The following is an 8,707-nucleotide window of genomic DNA, read 5'->3' as shown; positions in this document are numbered from 1 at the left end:
AATTGTGTTATTTGCTGAAAAAGACCATGTGAAAACTCACAAAAGTCAAAAGCTATGGAGCACTGAATTAACGCAGTACCCTTATTTGAAATACATTCGCTCGAATGTTCTATTATAAATAGCTGGAAATGCATGGAAAAGTGTAGCTAGTTCATTGTAGTTAAAATGTACAAGTAGTCAAACTGCATTCAATATTTAGAGAATACTATCTAGGCATGTTCTTGGTGATAATGGTAGACGTCCTTACTCACTAAGGACCAACACAGACACATCAACAAATTACAAAGTATTAATATAGAATTAACTACATAGAAAGTGATCTGGTGATAAAAAGGCAAAGGGTGATCACCAGAAGAGGTAGAAAGAAAGCATATGGTGAAGGAGGACTCTTCAGGAACTAATAGACTTGAATTGAAATATAAATAACATCACATTTCAGTCCACAGGGAAATGTAACAATATTTCCATTTTCTCTTTGTGATACTTTTCCAGAATGTTTTTCACCCTAGATTTGTTTACCCGTCCACAGCATATTCCAGCTACTATTTGCTCAAATAACAATTGGAGAACTTGAAATATTGCAACTGTGTCAGGAAGCTAGATAGCACTGACATAAGAGTTGGTCTTAGAACTTAGGAAGTAATAACTAGATTGCATGGATAGTAAAGTTCATTGAAGCAAGTGAATAACGGACTCCTAATCTGGAGAGGAGAGGAATAGAGCTAGGAGATTTTCAAAGTTTCCGAGTTCCCATGATATATTTGAATCTTCATTGTATGAAGAAAGAAAAGTGAAGATCAGAGTTTGTGTTGACCTTGACTTGATTAGATATGGCATTGTCCCAAAAGTATTCTATACATAAAAATATAAATCTGAAGAGTCAACTCATCCTTACTAATGTGGGAACAGAATCCACAAATTTGCACCATTAGATATCGTGTGCCGTGTAATTCATCCATTTGTTAGGCATACTTGATTACAAAAACTCAACTGGCATTTTTGCACCTTGCTTTCAATAAACATCTCCTGGGAGCCTCGGGAGCTGTGGACTTTATGCTATATCACTTTGGGTGACAAAAGCAACACACCTATGATCGTATTTTTCCCCATACTTAGTACAGGTATAACTTGCATTTTTTAAAATATATGCCAAATCCCTCTGGGAGCCAGTCATCTGCTGACAAACTGACACTCAGTTTACATTTGAATGTTTTTCCATAAGCTATTTCTCCACATACGTGAAATTTCTAAAACTGAGACAGTACATAATGAGTTCTCTACTTGACTAACTTCATCTCTCTCATGCAGTAACTATCTGCTCTGGATCTTGCACTACTGACAAATGAGCTGCTGTCAGTGACTCTGAGGAAGCCTTTCTACATACAGTCAGTCAGATGCTGTGGCTAGTAGGAACTTGCCACTGTCACAGGAAATATCACAGAGATGCTGACCCTTGGTTTAAGTTTTCTAGATCTCCAAGGGCAAACTACTAAAAACCTTAATGCCTTAACAGTACATGAATTCATCATCTTCCAGTCTGGAGGCTAGGTGTCTGAAGCCAAGGTATCAAACAGAACCACACTTGCTTTGAAGGCTCTAGGGAAGAGTCTGAACTTGCCTCTTCTAGCTTCTTGTGACTCTCAGTACTGGTTTCTTACAGTTTAACTTCAATATCCTCTTCTGATTTTATGTATGCATCCTTTCTGTATGTGTGTGTCATTCCTTTGTTAATAAGGATGAATAAATAGGCTTTTCTATTTGAAACCCACTGTAAATTTAGGATATTTTTGCTTAAAAGTCTTTGCTTACATCTGTCAAGATGCTATCTCTAAGTAAGATAACATTCTGAGATTCTGGTTGGACATGAAATCTGATGATGGGAGATACTATTCCTGTGCCCCTAAAGAGTGAACCCGAGGGAAGATGAAAGCCATTTGTACCTTGCAGAGGTGTTCCTCTGGTTTTCTTGTCTACTTATCTCCTGAGACAGCACTGTAGCACAGCAGGAAGATCTCAGCAGCTGCTCTTTTGTCAGCCCTGAGAGAGCTGCCCTCTCATATACAGCTCAAACAAATGGCCTTCTTCTTGTCTTTTAACAGCCATTTCTGAGTTTGTCTTAAGACTTCTGCATATCTCATACACTCATGGGTGTCTTAAATTACCTTTCAGCCTGTGTCTTCTTCAGGGTTATTGATTTGTGAGATTTCCCCACCCACTGAGAACTGCCTTTTGGAATGATTTTTCTTGAGCCCAATCTGCATTCTAATAAGCTGAATTCTAGATATGGCTCAGAAACTAACTGCTGTGTCCATTTTAAACATGTGTCTTGTGTTCCTTAAGTAACTTTCCACTGTGTGACAGCTTTCTCATCTCAGCCAATTTGCCCTATGCTTTCCAAGTGAAAACTGGAAAATTGGTACAATCTATATGGCCCTTGCTATCTGTGTAATGCCAATGTTTTCAGAACATTAAGCCCAGACACACGGTGTAACCTGGATGAGTGTACTCAAGGGAACAAAAACTACTCTGAAAATGTAAGTTATCATAAATATGAGGATGCCCAATCATCACCAGGCCATGTTTCTGTAAGCAGCTTCTAACCACAGTGCTTCTGACTTCTATTAAGACAAAAAAAAAAAGAAAGAAAGAAAGGAAAAGAATACCGTTTTAATTTTAAATTTCAACCACTTACATCCAATTTAGACTCAAAATCAGGATAAAGAATAGATAAGGTGAATCAGTTCTAAAATATTTGATGCAAATTGAAGGTCCATCTAATAAATTCAAAGGTTTATAAGGTGATTCCTAAAAATCAGTTATCTAACCATTGAAGACTCTTATGTTTTACACAATCGAGAGGCAAGGACAAACAAGATGATTGATTCAGTAATAGGCAAATTATCTCTTGAAGTATATAGTCTTATAAATTGTTTAAAATGACAATATATTTCCTTTTGTTTATTTTTACAACTTGTCAATGCCACATTAAAACAAATGTATTCATTTTACTTTATAAGTTTAAAAATACTTTTAAATGTAATAATTAAGCCATCCATTCAAAATATTTAATTTCCTTCTACTAGGAGAAGGAGAAATTTCAACCTGTATTTCTTCTTTATGTCACAACTTAAAAACACAAACATATATAAAACAACAAACAAATAAACACAAAAAAACCCTTCTCCCCTATCTAGCTATTTTTGGCAGAAAAAACACATTCAGCTCTATGTGTACTTATTTCAGAACCGGTCATTCCTTTTCTTAGCTCAGTAAAAGCATGGATGAAGTGTAACTCTTATCTTTGGAGTATAATATCAGGAAACAAATGTAGTTAAAATTCATAGAGCCGCTTGGAGGAAACCGTTGTAGCCATAACAGCCCAGCTTCAAGCTCCAGCTCTAAATGCTGAATTTTTATGCTTCTGTATCAATAAACTGCTCTATCCGTGGCTGGAAGGTTATTTTAGTTCATTTTCTTTAAGTTGGTATTACAAAATGTCATAGGTTATTTGGCTTATAATCAGTCGAATTGTGTTTCTCATAATTTTAGCAGCCATGAAGTCAGAGCTCATGAGGTTGAGAGCTCACTTCTGGGGAAGGCCCACTGCTTCATTCATCATAGACAATAGCATCTCACTGAGACTTCACATGTGTGAAGAGATGTGTTCTCTTTGGGTCCCACTATATGATGGATTACGATCAATGCTTAATTACTCCTTGAAGTCCTAACCTCCTAATGCCATCATTGTCAGGATGAGGATTTAAATACGTGAATGTGAGGGACATCAATACTCAAAAGACAGAAGCACATAAGACGTCAGCATCTTGGAAGAGGATCCACACTGCTCTTCCCCATGGTTTCCTTTGCTCTAGGCTCAGCCACCCGTCCAGAGGCAAACTCCTCTTCCGCGCTCTGCCTATCACTCAGCTCCATCTCCTAGCCTTTCCCTCCCTCATAACACCCTCCAATACTTCAGCTCATTTCACACAGATTCCAGGCAAACCTGCAGGTGCAACAAAGCTCAGGCCTTCTTCATGTGCAGCCTACTTGGTAACAGACACAGCCATATCTGATTACAGGTCTGACCGAGACTAAGGCTGGGACAGCCTTCGTGCTTTCTGCTACAGTGATTGCTTCCACTGAGAGCACATGAAATCAGGCTAGCCCTGACCTGTGCTGCTGTATTTCCTCAGCAATTTATAGCCAAATCTCTCTTAAGAAATCTTTTAAGATATGTAAGAGAAGCACATAGCAGAGATCAGGAGTCCTGCCATCAGTTCCCAGAAGCAGTTGCCCTAGAAAGCAGCTCCACTCCAAATGCCAGTGATGAGTCACCGGATTCCAATAGTTAAAATCTTCTGCATTCCTTTCTCCATCTGACTGGGGTCTGTTGTTTTCTAGCCCCTTTCATGATCTGGCTCATTCTGTTTTTAGCTGACTAACTCAAAACCTCTCTCATTTCCACAACTCCATTACCATAGACCACCTATTCTTGTATGTAGAACGATGTTAAGTTGGATGGATGTTCATAAGGCAGGTGGGTCTGTATTCTTTAGCCTCAGAGTCTAAGAAGAAGAATCTTGCGAGTTTTCAACCACTGGTTTCTCTCTCCCTTATAACTCTGGCATCACTTGTGTGTGTCTCTTTCATGTGCTTTTAGATTTCTGACTTCTTGCAGAGGACATTCGTCCCTTACTCATCCACTGTGTGTTAGGACATGTAGGTTTGGGATTTGAGCTCTCAGCTTTTTCTCCTGTTACATCCGAGATATTAAATTTTCTGTAGAGTGGAAACTGGGCAGACAGTAGAATCAGCTATGTCTTACACTGCAGTATCATCTGGCAGATAGAATCCTAGGACTTGAGAAGAAGACATTGGCAGAAAAGAGAGTATTATCTTTATGATTCACAAAGTTGTCTTTTATAAACATTGTAATTTGGGTTTCTTATCCATTTTCAATTTTCCATGCAAAAGGAAAATGAACTTCAGTGTATAGTGTGCCCAAAATACTATCTGCAAGATAATTTAGGACCATATCACAATGGGCAAGTTTTAAATAGATGTATTTTTTTCTTTCCATCTGTGTTTTTTTCTTGACTGGTATTAAATGAACACCCAGCCACTGTAAGTCATTTTAAGGGGAACAAGAAGCAATGAGTAAAATCAAGTTGTCTTAGTTGGATTTCTATTGCTGGGATAAAATATCACAACCAAAATCAATTTGTGGAAGAAAGAGTGTATTTCCTCTTATGTTTTTTAATCCATCATCCAGAAAAGTCAGGGCAAGAACTAAAAGAAGAAGCCTGAAGGCAGGAACTGATGTTCAGGCCGTGGAGGAGTGCTGCTTACTGGCTTGCTCAACCTTCGTTTTTATACAATCTAGAACCACCTGCACAGGTATAGTACCACCCCCAGTGACCTGGACTTTACCATATAGATCATTGGTTTTAAAAAAATATATCAGAGGCTTGCCCACAAAACAATCTGCTGGAGGCATTTTCTTAATTGAGATTCTCTCTTCCAAAATGGAGCTAGCTTGGGTCAACTTGTCATCTAACTAGCCCAAACACCAGTGTATGATTTTTAAACTAGATGGTAAAAATTCATACATAGCTAGCTTTTAAAGTGCTGATTTCACTTAGGATAGAGGGGCAGATAAAGTAACCTAATTAAAGTATAATTCAGCATGTGTCAAATATTTCTAAAGAGCAAAGTTACATCACAGAGGAGGGCTGCTTCAAACGCATGAAATAAGCTTGATTCTGCATATAGTTTGAATTGCTTTTAAACTGTAAAAAAAAAAAATCAATGGCGTTTGTGCTTTTGATTTGGATTTACTTTTTTAAAGAAGCTCAAAATAGTCATTTTCTTGCAAAGTTAATTTAGGTCACTGTTCTGCTAAAGCTCCCAAGGATGTCCCAGCTCTCGAGCTTTCTCAGTGGCTTTATGTTTCTGCATATTGAACATGAACAGTGTTTTCTCTAGTCTGCCAGCAAGACTGCGATTCAACAGAAGATGACGTAGAACCCCAAAATGCCTTGCTTCCAGGAGAAGCCCACACACATTCTTTAACCCTCAAGACTTGGATTGAAACTGGAAACATTATCAAGGCTTTGCTTGTATGACTTCAGCTATCCTGTACAAATTGATGAAAATACTGAGTCAGAGTCAGAGAATTAAATGGTCTTCATTTGGCCTGGAACGTGGTCTATGGTATAGTATGCACAATATTGCGAAATACTGGACCTTCATACAAAATGGGGCTAAATATGGTTGGTAAAATAAAATAAAATACAACTTCAAAAAGTATCAACCAGGATCTCATTCTTCATAACAGTGAAAACTTTGAATTCGCAAGTCAAAATGAAATTGCATAAAATAAATTTGAGTAAGGACCTCCCAAAAGTATCACTGATATATCTTCTTTGTATGTGACTGAGAAGAACACTGTTGCACATTTCAAAGAAACTGTTATACCAAAGCTTCTGCCAGTGCTGTGACCTACAATGGCATCTAACTCAGTGGTTCTCATCCTTCCCAGTGCTGCAACCCTTAATACAGTACCTTGTGTTGTAGTGACTCCTCAACTGTAAAATTAATTTTCTTGTTACTTCATAACTGAAAATTTTCTACTGTTATGAATCATAATGCAAATACATGATACGCAGGATATCTGTTATGTGACCCCTGTGATGTTATGTGACCCCTGTGAAAGGGTTATTTGACCCCCCCTCCCGCAAGGTATCACATCCCACAGGTTAAGAACTACTGATCTAACTACTTGTCCTTAGCCTACAGACTATTCCTTAAGTCTTGAATCTAAAACAGCCCATGCTCTGAGCTATCATTTTCACATTGAACTTTGGTGGCGTTCTCTAGCTTTTGACACATTGTGTCTACTATTAACATAACAACATTTATATCACTTATTTCTTTTATACCTTTGTGTCTTGAGTTCAAGTAAACAAATAGTGATAAAGTGAATTGCAATGCAGACATATGTGGCTATGAAATCTTGTACTTTCAACTACTGACTGCCTTTCGGTAAGCCTCCTGAACTCTTCCAGATCCAGTATCATCATCAGAATAATGAGACCAATATTTGTTTCATGTGCTTAGTTTAAGTCCCTCATACTGACAAGCCAATGGCTCATAAATGTTAACAAGTTTAAAACTGACTTACTTCTCTTAAGGAATTCCATATCCCTGTCCAGTAAGCTATTCCTTAAGAAATATTAGAATTGTGTCTTGAATTTGGATATTGTCCCTAATCACTGGATGCTTTAAACCATCACCAATAATCTCAGACACTAACTCTAGTCAGTGCCTGACTGCACACTGGTAATGCTCAAAAAGAAATAGAGACCTTCAAAAGGAACTCCATAGATCCCCTGAATTCATCCCCATTTCATTCTTCTGTTAAATGAATATTTATTTTATCCTCTGTGTAAAGTTGGCATCTAAGGCATGGGAGTGAAAATTTTCTGGAAACTTCTGTAAGGACAATTAACTGGTTAGAATGGCAGTGATTGTGGAGAAACTGGAAAGTTGCAGGTCCAGCGCCTAACTACAATATTCCTTAGACCATAGTCTAATTACAGTTTACATGTGACTATATCTTAATACAATTTTTAATGTATAATGTTTTTCCTGTATAGTGTGTCTGTATGATAAAGTGAATTGTAATGCAGACACATGTGGCTATGAAATCATGTGCATGCCTAGTGCTCACAGAGGCTAGAAAAATGTGTTGAATCCCATGGACCTGGAGTTACAGACCACTGTGAGCTGCAATGTGAGTTCTAGGCACAAAACTCAGGCCTTCCGCCAGTGCTTTGAGCCTTCTCTCTAGCCCCTTGGACTATCTTTAGCTCTTATAATATTCATCCCTTACCTACTTCTGGTATCTGTTCTAAAAATCATTGAAATCTAAAAGATTATGTCTTTTACATTATACTAACTTAAACCATTACTCACTCCCAACTAAATAAGCAAAGAATGTCATTAGATAGGATTTGAGACCTATGAGTTCCCCCTGCTTTTCAGTAATCTATCTACCTGATACTTATAACAATATATTTAAAAGTGTCTTCATTTATGGGTCTTTAAAATTTTTTTTTGGTTGTGTTATTATTGACACTTCATGAAACTGTGGTCACATTGGGAAATAGAATTTGGCGTAACCCAAATCTGTTTTTCCAGGCCATGGTAACTCATGTTTGGTTCTAAAATAGACTATCTCTATCCTCTTTGAGGTTGAGAATTATGGCCTGCCATCCATGCCTGGTATCTGTCAGCAAATTAAGGTCATGGGGCAATCTAGTCTACTATCTTCTTTATATACAGTCTCATTGAAACTGAGCCTCTGTCATTTTTTTTTCATATTGCCTATAAGTAACAATATTACAGTGGTAGAACAGAAGAGTCATAACCAAGCCTGACTGGTCCTCTAGCTTTTGTGACCTGGATACTGTTTTAAAAATATTTTAAATGGGTTGATTCACGAACAGTGAGATTTTATTTCTACACAGTTATGAAGGCCAAGAAGATCAGAAAGGCAGTAGATTCTGTATACGACAAGGAGCTTCCCAATAAAAGTTTCTTTCAGTTGATCTATATGCTGCCATGAGACAAGTTGACAGCGAAGCTCTTTGAGTTGTCTCTCATAGTTATCAGAGGTTCATGGTCCAAACACTTCAACCCCTAG

The sequence above is a fragment of the Grammomys surdaster genome, unplaced genomic scaffold, assembly GCF_004785775.1.
Source record: "Grammomys surdaster isolate TR1022 unplaced genomic scaffold, NIH_TR_1.0 174, whole genome shotgun sequence".
Classification (NCBI taxonomy): Eukaryota; Metazoa; Chordata; class Mammalia; order Rodentia; family Muridae; genus Grammomys; species Grammomys surdaster.
Note: the sequence above shows the minus strand (reverse complement) of the source record.